General features: G+C 37.0%; 1 long non-coding RNA gene across 1 annotated transcript; it reads right to left on the minus strand.

Annotated features, from left to right (window-relative positions):
• Nucleotides 1-510: 510 nt before the first annotated feature.
• LOC115417565 (uncharacterized) lies at nucleotides 511-9,870 on the minus strand. Its single transcript, XR_003935180.1, has 3 exons — nucleotides 9,779-9,870; nucleotides 1,422-1,424; nucleotides 511-523 (listed from the first exon to the last, which is right to left on the minus strand). It is a non-coding gene; the product is annotated as an uncharacterized LOC115417565 (long non-coding RNA).
• Between the last annotated feature and the right edge of the window lie 1,695 nt (nucleotides 9,871-11,565).

The following is an 11,565-nucleotide window of genomic DNA, read 5'->3' on the forward strand; positions in this document are numbered from 1 at the left end:
TTTGTTGCCCACACTGGAACTGGAACCGGCCCGGCGTTCACTCTGCTGCTACATTCACAAGCGCTGCTGAATATCAAATACGTGACATTCCTGTAAATGATTCACATGCTGGGGACAAATGTTTGAGGATACTGGAGGGATTCCACCCTTTTGAAGACATGGAAGCTTTGCAAGTGTTCCAAGTAAGTGGACCTGGTGTCGTCTTTTTAGACCGTTTCTGCTTCAACGCCATGTTGGCTACGTTCTGACCAAAACAATGCAGCGTACGTGTGACGTCATCCCGCATGCACAACAAAGGCGGAATTGATGAGCAGAATCGTTAAGCAGGCAGGCAAACGATTCCAAGGAATCGAGCTACTGGGAACCGGTTCTCAAAAAAGAACCCGTTCTCAATTCCCATCCCTAGTCTCCATGTTTGTTATTATTGACTTTCTTCTTCTCAGAAAACTTTACTTTTCTTCATGGTACTTGTCCAGTATGGTTAATTCAGAGCAGCGCCCCCTGGTGGATTGGTTGAGAAACACTCATTCCAATGTATTAAATGTCAGTAGCAGCACTTTGTTACAGTCAGACAAAGGACAATGACAATAAAGTACATTTTCAAAAGTAACTAAGAACTGTAATGGTATTATTAAGTACTCATATTGGTACTCGGTATTGGCAAGTACTCAAATGTAAGTACTTGTACTTGTACTCAGTCTGGAAAAAAGTGCTATCTGTGCATCCCTAGTATAAGTGAAGCTAAAATGGGCCACCATATCGCTTCAATGACGCAATTTGAAGCTACAGTCTATGAAAGACAGATCTGGAGTCATGACATCCACATAATGAGCAGCCAGCATCTAATTTTCTTACTTCACTTGTCAATCACCTAATGACATTTCTAATATTATATCAATCACACTCTGCATTTTCAGCTGGTCCAGTTTGACGAGTTCATAGATGCATGTACTCGTATCCACCTTGATATGTTTTGTACACAGTGGAATTATTTGCACTTTACTAATTGTGCATTTCTGTATGAATACACATATGGTTGTAATTATATACTATACCACTTCAAAGTGAGAGATGTAGGAAATCTAATCATTCCAATTATAATGTCATTCCTAAAGAAATGAAATGTAATATTCATAATTATGTTTTCATTGCTGTGTAATCACCTGGAAATAATAATTGTGTTTTCATTACCTTAGGGTGAGCTGTTTATATCTACAGAGTGACTGGAATGTCGTTTTAGAATCCATGTTGTGTGCATTCGATCCAAATTCCTCTTCTTATTTTTTCATTTTATAGCAGCAGACCAGAGTGGATATCCACTTAATTAACCGGCCCAGAATGATCAATAGTGACTGTAATGAGGCCACCAGCAGAGGATATTCCGTTAGTTATAGTCACCACTAGATGCCACTACTTATTACGCACTGAAGCAGTATGTGATTTAGTCATATTTCTTGTATAGCCTGTGGAAGTGGCAGTTTATCGTTTATTATATAGCATTTCCCCTTACTGTACTTTATTAAATGCATTTTAAGTGGATTTTCAACCATTTAATTTATCCAGTAACCTTTGCTCTTGTGGTATTTACATGAGGATGACATGTGCATCAGTGGAGGTTAGTGATGAATGGAGAATGTATGTCTACCAATCATAGGTTATTTCTGTCCTGAAGCATGATCATGGTAATTGTACACTTAGTAAGTGAAGTAAATGCCCTGCTCAGAGCTGGTGGGTCACCCATTTCATATGTGCTAGCGCTGAACCTGATGGTTTACAATTTATTTCTATTGTCAGACTTGATCTCCATTGCAAGGCTTTTAATAATGAGGTTTGACTATTATGGGATGTCTCAGCTGATGGTTGGGTCCCACAGAGTTCCCAGTTTAGTTTTGGCTTGAAACACTTGTCATCACTCTGCCTTTCATAGGAGCATTTCTGCAGGAAATGAAGACAAAGTCCAAAGAGGCACAAATATAAAACTGCACTGATTGTTTTTGTTAATGTGCCCATCTCTTAATAATGTTGCAAAGGAATGTGAACTAATCTTCGTATTAAAAGTTGTTTAAAACGTGCCCTACAGTTCATTGTGCCCATGCCAGTTTGCTGCTGAGTATTGTGTCTTCATGTAACACATCCTATCATTTCCATACGTTGCCTTTACCCTTACATTGCTTGTTCCAGCGGGACAAGATTAGCATGTGGGTGAGATTTAATGCATCAACTGTAGGGATGTAAAGTGGTCCCCAAGCAGCTTGTGGTGCCTCCAGCACAGCCAAGGAGGCTATTTGAATACAGCACAGGGCAAACAGGTTCATTCATGTAGAAGCAGAAATTGACTTTAATTGCTTATTTCTTTTTTTCCTGCAGTAATTCCAAGACTTTTAGATTACTTAATATGTATGGAAGTTTCAAAGTCATATGAAGGATTATGTGGTAATAATAGCTGGCTCCTCAATTCACTGGTATGACTGCCCTCACTGAGATCGAGTAAGATGTAAATAAAAAAAGGCTAAGGTAAGGGAATGGATGCTTTAAGTGCCACATTAAAATGTCCTGATTCAGTGGGATGACAAGTGCAGATCAGCGTCTCAATGTCTTAGACCACATTCCATGGTCGAAATTAAACCCTGCCTCTTGTGGTTTTGTGTCAGGAATTACAACAAATCCATATTGGATATCAGGTTTAAGGCTTTCACATTCCTTTACATACACAACAATAATAGTAATAATAATAATCATAATAATAGTAATAATAATAAACTACTTGTAATAATAAGAATAAGAATTGTTGTTGTATTTCTTAAATAATCAATGGAATAATCCTTACAAAAACCTACTGATTACTGAAATATCATAAAATTGCAGGACTTATTAGCTGGAGAGTAACTGTTTGGCAATATGCATGACAGCTTTAATAATCCATGTGCATTTTGATGCCTTCAGGCACAAGACAGAATGTAGTTCTTCTGCCTCTTTGTAAATGCTTAGAGCATTATTTGTATAAATGTGATATGTATTATCATGTAGTCACAATGACATGACTCCCTCTAGTTTTAAAGCATTGAGTTTACTCTTTTGGCCATGTCCATCTTAGTTTTCATGAGCTAGAAGTGACCACATTAGAGGGTGGAGCTGGGCTAGATCAAGCTAACGGTACCGCTGACTTAATGAAAACACAGGCCACACTGTAACTAACATTGTAATAATTTCATCTCGGCAAATGCTGATACAGATAAAATTGAAAAATACATTTAATAATAATAGTGGATTAGATTCATATAGCGCTTTTCTATGAATCCATACTCAAAGTGCATACAGAGGATCCATTATTCATTCGCTCTCACATTCACACTCTGGTGGTGGTAAACTGCATTTGTAGCCACAGCTGCCTAGTATATAATCCAACTCTGAACTGATGCCAAATTTAGCTTATATAACCTGCATAAGTAACACAAACAGACCAAGTATTATAATAAACTACCTGTAAAACTACCCCTTGACCTTTGTGCAACAGAATTCATGATTTTATTATCTTGTTTAAGTATCTCCTTACCCACATCAATAACATAGCTGTTAGTCAGTAGAACAAGTTTTTGTAAATTAATTAAATAATAATAATTTGGAAATGACAATTGTTTCTCAAATGATTTACCTGATTAAGTAAAGGTGAAGAATAAACAGAAAACCCAAAAGTCAAAGTCAGCAGAGAAACACCTGTCAATCAATCAGTGGATCCACGCCCTTAAACATGCTTGCCGTTCAGATTCAATACATACAGCCGTGCAAAAAATTATTAGCCCACTCTTGTTTTCTTCAACTTCTTGTTCATTTTAATGCCTGGGACAACTAAACATTTGTTTGGACAAATATAATGATAACAACAGAAATAGCTCATAAGAGTTTAATTTCAGAGCTGATATCTAGTCCTTTTCAATGTTTTCTTGATAATAACCAAAATCACTTCGGTTCTTACATCAATAGCTATGGCACTGTACTGACAAAAACAGTGTTTTTAGGGATTCTATTGTAAAAGCACGTAGACTCAAGGATCTCAGGAAGAGACTGTTGTTCCAAAATTTTCCATATTTGTTCCACCGGAAGTGTACCTTCGCGAAATTAGGAAACGTCTAAGTGATGTCTCTTTATCTGCCCAGGAGCCCAGTAGAATCTAAAGAGCTAGGGTAAAAACCCCGACTGCTGGGAGATGGGGGTTCACTACATTTTAAAAAGGACTTACCACTTGAAGTTGGTGTCAGGGGAACACAACAGGAGAATGAAGAAAAATTCACCAAGAGAAGGGTTGAGTTTTAAAAAAGGTTAGTCCAGAATCTGTTTTATTAAAACAGCAAAAGTTTACAAAAATCAAAACTTGTGAATTATCAGAGAAGGCAGTTTACCACTAGTTTCTCTATAAAACACACACTTGTCAAAACAAGGAAAAAGGAGCACACCGAGGGAGTCTCCTTCATTACTTTTTATAGTCTTTAGTGACTTTTGGAGACTCCCATTATTCAATGACATTATTTGTCGTAGGCTTATTATTGGTTAATCATAGTTACTGGGCAGAACACGTCAGTCACTCCATAAGCTAATTCTAAGAAAAGCACATGCTTTTGCATGTGCACCGCTTTTGCTTAGTACCTGCACTGTTAGGCTAGCATGTCTTGACCACAAAAATCCCAGAGTTCATATTCAGTTTTTTCTGCTCTACGCTCTCTTTACCACAACTACTTTCTAAAGCTGTAAAAACAGATCTTTTAGGTAGAATATGACCTCTGCTCTGAGTTCATCACAGGCAGGTGTTTGTTCAATCAAAACCACACACACGAATCAAACCTGACTGTTCAGTACCTCTTAAAATAAAAATACAAGATACAGTTGGAAAATAAAACTCAGAATATAACTTAAGACTTGCAAAAAATAAAAAGACTCTTCAAGCAAAACAACTTTGTAATGTAAAGATTAAGCAGACAACTAATGATGTTACTTTTCCTCTCCTCCTCCATTTTGGTTCATGATGTGTGATGTATGATATTCACCTGACATTGTAAAATTTAAAGTCACATTCAACTACCATTTAATACAATACGTTTAACACTGTTTTCTTTTCTGTCTGCTTTAGTCACATGATACACACAGGAGTTAGTACTTATTTGCATAACCATTGTTTTGATGACTTTTGATGGTCTCATAATTTTTTCCGCGACAGTATTTTTAAAATAATTAAACAGATGACTTATATTAAAATACAATTGGAAAATCAGCTATTTAGTCTGTAGACATATTTATTTTTGCTTTAATTGGCCATTTTATCATAGGGTTTTATCATGGGGGTCTAGATGACCTCGAATGGCCATTCAAGGATAAGCAGGTTTTGGCCACACTGTCATTATTTTTCATGGTTTTTGTTCACTTCGAGCCCAACACACCATACATATATAAAAGAGACAATGTTTTTAATGTAACTTCATTTAAATGCCGGGTTCCCAGGATTATAACAGGGTGAATAGAAACAGCTGGGTAAGCTGTTCAGGACTGGAGATAAGAAGCAGTCAATAGAGAGGACTGCTGCCACCAAAAAGCTTGTTTTCCAGTGAAATGGAGTCTAGTGATATCGTAGCCCATCCCTGTTTTCTCAAGAGTCTGCAAGGGGATATCTCATCTGAGCCATTACGATGCTGCCTAGCAGAGCAGGGCTCTATGTTCAGGTAATTAAAAATTAACCAGGGCAGTGTTTTATTTTATGCAGTCTGCTAAAGAATATGGAGGGTTAGGAAGGTTACTTCTATGTGCACAGATATGGTAAGTTCAAAAAAATCACGTAATGTAATTAAAATTTAGAGTGAATGCAGACTGCGAAGAGCAAGAGTAGTTTTGGGAGGAAGTTCCTTCAAACTGTATAGAAGGAAATGTACTAAAGACTATAAAAACAGTACTTAGCTCCAACAAATCCCCTATTTATAAAATTAAATGCCCTAAAACTGCATGATCTTGCTGACCTTAATACTCTTATCATAATGTATAAAGCCCATGAACATATGCTCCCCTACAGTCTATAGGAGATGTTTGAACCCAGGCAAAGTAATTATAGTTTAAGGGGAACTGAAATCTAAGTGTAGAACAAACATAAAAAGCCAGTGTATCTCTGTTAGAGGGGTTCATCTGTGGAATAGTCTGGACCACAACTTAAAAATGTCTTCTTCAATCTGTGCATTTAAAAGGATGTATAAATCCACTATAATAACAAAATATGGAACATTATCTGAATAAGTGAATATCTAGTTATAACATAGAAGTACGCATAAAATAAGCTATTATTGTAATTAATTAATTGTCACAATAAGAAGATATTGTCACAGTTATTGATCATTGTATTTGTAGTAAATACTTAAAGTGCATATAAATATTATAGTTTATATTAAGAAACGGTTGATTATAGAAATCTGATTGTGTGTGAGGTGACCAAAAATGTGTATGTGAATGGTTTGTGTGGATGTTTTGTGTTATTATAAAAATATACAGAAGAAAAGGTGTGTCAACAAAGCAAAGGAAGCAGATTTAATTTAATTATTAGTTTGTAAAAAGGGGTTGGAGTCAATAAATTATACTTCTTCCCACTCCTTTTTGAGCACAGAAAAATTGTGTTTGGCCACGTTGTGTGGTTCTTGGTTATCTCATGATTGTATGTGCTCTAAATACAAGTACACCAGTGGCGATTTCTCATAGACTGCAAGGGAAGCCCGGCTTCAAAAATTAAATGGTTAAATATGTACGGTTGTGTTGACATTTTATTGACTACAAATGTGTTTGAACACATTCACCTCAAAGATGAGTTCGTTCAGAATCAGCTTTATCACAAACCAACGGACGCGATGTTCACTTCTCATACATTCCCGTTGCGCTGTTTTCTCATTCGATCTCTGCTCAGTGCATTTGTCCGTAGACTGTGGGCGTCTCTGGGCTTCAATGGGACTGAGTGGAACAGTTTTTTTCATCGCGTCAAAACTGGACGGTAATTGGATAAATGTCACGATGTTGTCCCGCCCCCGGACGCCGGGCGTCTCTGGGGATGAATGGAGCTGTGGGCGGAGCTCGGCCAGGCTGGACGCCAGAATCCCACGTGCTGATTGGAGGATCGGTCGAAAGGCTGAATCCCATTTGATTGACAGCTGTTTTCAGATCTACTCCTTCACTGACACAGTTCAGTTTAATACCGTCGTGCATTCTGCTGTGAAATCAAGAGAGAAACCACTACGAAATTACTCGTTCATTTCTTGCACTGTAAATAAAACCCACTCACTGTACTTCCTTGTTTCAATTTAACATAATTTCAGCGTTTTCTTGTTTCAGTTACATAATTTAATCATTTCTTGTTCGAGTTTAATATCGTTTTGTAGATAGTTAAATCAATCAAACTGTCGGCTAGGTCGGAGTGAAAGGAGCATCTCTTGTTTAAAAAGGCTGAAGTCTTACACCTGCAACACACTGGGCCAAGGCAATCTAAGCAGCCTAGCTCTAATGGACATTGAGAGGACACTGGTCCAGTCCCTGGAAAAGACGCCTGCTTGGTACGATAAGGTCACTGAGCATTTTCTTAATTCTTTTTTTTTATTTATTTATTTTTTTTATGTAAGCCGACAATGAGCTTCCCCTGTCTGAAAGACGAGCAGCCGCCACTGAAGTACACTACTACTACTACTACTACTACTACTACTACTACTAAAAACAGTGGATGCACACAGCTAACAAGGGATAAGACATGCTAAAGGAAAAACTACTTTTCATACACTGAAGCAGCATCGTGGCAGTATCAGTCTGTGTCAGCCCTCGTTTTACCCACCCTCTGATCTCTTCAAATTAACACCTAAAAGTCACCATGGGTTGTGCGCTCGTATCACAACCAAGTGTTGGCTGACGTTTGTCCTCCTGCCAGAGGATGATGCTCTTTTGTTTTCCACAACCGGCTTACTCATTGATTGCTGCGAGGTTTAGTGTCAGCTTATGTTAAGGGGAAGTCACTGTTACTGTGAAACATGCCGTTGACTCTTTTTTGACTCACTCGTCTTACTGGGAGTTTGGAAAGCTGAGAGTTTTTCATTATTCCTCCCACAGTAAGACAACAATGTTTGGGTTAACCTGGAAGTAACAGTAACAGCTGTGGGTGAGGATTTTTCATCGATATACTTCAACACTGCATTTGCTTCCTTTTTTTTTTTTTTTTTTTTTAACTGATTGACAAATACACTTGAAAATGCACCCACCCACACATATATACGTATATATTTGATGCAGTTTTTTCTCTATGCATATTAATTAAAGTGTCATCTTTAACTATCAGTAGGTGCCACATGGGATTAATGGGAAGAAAATGACTTAATATACAAGGATCTTGTGAAAATACCCACAGGGGGTGTCACATGACTCAGTGATCATGTCTTTGTCTTGCAGCTGTATTGTTTCCCTCCTTTACTGTATGTGTTTTAGCATTCAGAGCAAAGCGGACTGGGATAGGGGGCCTTCCAGCATTCTCATCAGGTTCCATGGTATATATCAGGGGTGTCAAACTCATTTTAGTTCAGGGGCCACATAAAGCCAAATTTGATCTGCAGAGGGCCGGACCAGTAAAATAATAACATAATAATATATAAATAATGTCAACTCCAAACTTTCCTCTATGTTTTAGAGCGAAAAAAGTTAAATTATGTGATCAAAATGTTTACATCTATCAACTATCCTTTAAAATAATGTGAATATCATGAACAAACTGAAATTTCTTAAGAAAACTAAGTACAATTTTAACGATATTATGTCTCAGTTTATCATTTACACGTATAAATTACAACGTACAGATCACAGTGGATCAACAAATACACAAAACATTTAATAACAGGCAGAATATGGGAAAACTTGCACTTCACACATTTCAAAATGTTCATATTTGTTCAGGTTATTCATGTTTTTGTGAACTGATAGTTTGTTTTAGTGTAAATACAGTAAAATGACATGAAAATTTTTACATTTACAAAGACAAAAATTTGGAGTTGTGAGTATTTATAGGTTATTCTGATAGTATTTTACTGATCTGACCCACATGAGATTAAATGTGGAACCTGAACTAAAATGATTAATATCTGTGTAATTTTTGCATTTCACAAATTCATCCCAGGGGCCAGACTGGACCCTTTAGTGGGCTGGATTTGGCCCCCGGGCCGCATGTTTGGCACCTGTGGTATATATACAGGGGTTGGACAAAATAATGGAAACACCGTCACCTCCAGATGATAATGCCCCAATCCATATAGATAGAATTCTTAAAGAATGGCATGAGGAACATTCTAATGAAGTTGAGCATCTCGTATGGCCGGCACAGTCCCCAGACCTCAACATTATTGAGCATTTATGGTCAGTTTTAGAGATTCAAGTAAGACGTCGATTTCCACCGCCATCGTCTCTAAAAGAGTTGGAGGGTATTCTAACTGAAGAATGGCTTAAAATTCTTTTGGAAACAATTCACAAGTTGTATGAATCAATACCTCGGAGAATTGAGGCTGTAATTGCCGTAAAAGGCGGACCTACACCATATTAAATTATATTTTGTTGATTTTTTAAGGTGTTTCCATTATTTTGTCCAACCCCTGTACTAAGCAACTTTAAAAACGCACATTTAAAAATTTGCTAGAATTGTCATGAGATGTACTGAGACGCTCTAAGCAGCTTCTCAAGCACAGAATATACTGTTGTTCTGCCTGACTGATTATGCTTTTTCTCAACCACAGACCAATTTATGAAAGTTGTATTCACAAGAGTACAAACTGGGTAGGGGAGTGAAATACTGGGATGGGCTAAATTGTTAACCAAAAATGTGTAGGCATACGTCTCAATTATTATTTTTTTTCTTTCGTCGTTCCAAAAATGTTCACAAAAGGGTGAAAAATGTGCTCTCTGCATCTCGTTTCATTGTTTTAAACGCAGCCATGTGTGCGCAATTACACATACAAAATGTTTGCACCTCCCTTTGAGACGTGTTAAATACATACACAGTTTTCCCCCACAACAGCTGGATAGCATAAGGTTATTTTTGACATGCTACCCATGGAATACTTAATATACAAGTCTGGATGTATGACTCAAGTTTTCTATGGAATCTGGTGTCCATTCCTGACTTATATTGGTAGTAGACTAACTTCCATTGTGTTGAAGGGCCTGGTGGACCATGAGTGAGAAAGTACAGTATGGATCAACACACAGCAGGTTACCTGAATTACTATGCACTTGATGATAATGATGCTACTGTGGTGGAATGAAAAACAAAAACAAAAACAAAACAATACTGGATGCTGCCTTTGGGGGGATTCCTCCTACTCTCATTTCTATGTATTATATATGATTTTTTTTTGTTTATGTATGATATGACCCCATCCCCTGTTGTTTTTGTTGTTATGGTTGTTTTTGTCTAAGACAGCACTGTCTGTTTGTTTACGTGCTTGTCTATGCTGGGTTGTGTCTTTGTATATTTGGCTGTTCATAATGACATGTTATGTTTATGTTTATGCATTTGGCAGACGCTTTTTTCCAAAGCAACTTACAGGGGAAAACCAATTGAATCACTCAATCAATCAAATTTTATTTATATAGCACCAGATCACAACAAAAAAGTTATCTCATGACACTTTACATATAGAGTTGGTCAAAACCAGACTCTAAGCCAATTTACAGAAACCCAACAGAATCCTCCAGGAGCAAACACTTGTGACTGGTGACAGTGGCGAGGAAAAACTTCCCTTTAACAGGCAGAAACCTCGAGCATACCCAGACTCCTGTTATATGTGTGAAGGAACAGAAACTATTTTATTTTTTGTTACATATGACATAACTTTCCATTCATGTCTCCAGCCTCTTGCTTTATATTTGTATGTATTATTTTTCTATATTTTTTGTGTGTTATATGAAACACTCAATAAAGATATTGAGAAAAAAAATATGTACAGGGTGGGGAAGCAAAATTTACAATGAACATTTAGTTGTTTTTTCTCAGCAGGCACTATGTCAATTGTTTTGAAACCAAACATATATTGATGTCATAATCATACCTAACACTATTATCCATACCTTTTCAGAAACTTTTGCCCATATGAGTAATCAGGAAAGCAAACGTCAAAGAGTGTGTGATTTGCTGAATGCACTCGTCACACCAAAGGAGATTTCAAAATAGTTGGAGTGTCCATAAAGACTGTTTATAATGGAAAGAAGAGAATGACTATGAGCAAAACTATTACGAGAAAGTCTGGGAGATACTATTTAAGAAGAATGGGAGAAGTTGTCACCCGAATATTTGAGAAACACTTGCACAAGTTTCAGGAAGTGTGTGAAGGCAGTTATTGAGAAAGAAGGAGGACACATAGAATAAAAACATTTTCTATTATGTAAATTTTCTTGTGGCAAATAAATTCTCATGACTTTCAATAAACTAATTGGTCATACACTGTCTTTCAATCCCTGCCTCAAAATATTGTAAATTTTGCTTCCCCACCCTGTATATAGATGCATTTTCAATAATCAATATTG

This window comes from Sphaeramia orbicularis, chromosome 4 (genome assembly GCF_902148855.1).
Source record: "Sphaeramia orbicularis chromosome 4, fSphaOr1.1, whole genome shotgun sequence".
NCBI lineage: Eukaryota > Metazoa > Chordata > Actinopteri > Kurtiformes > Apogonidae > Sphaeramia > Sphaeramia orbicularis.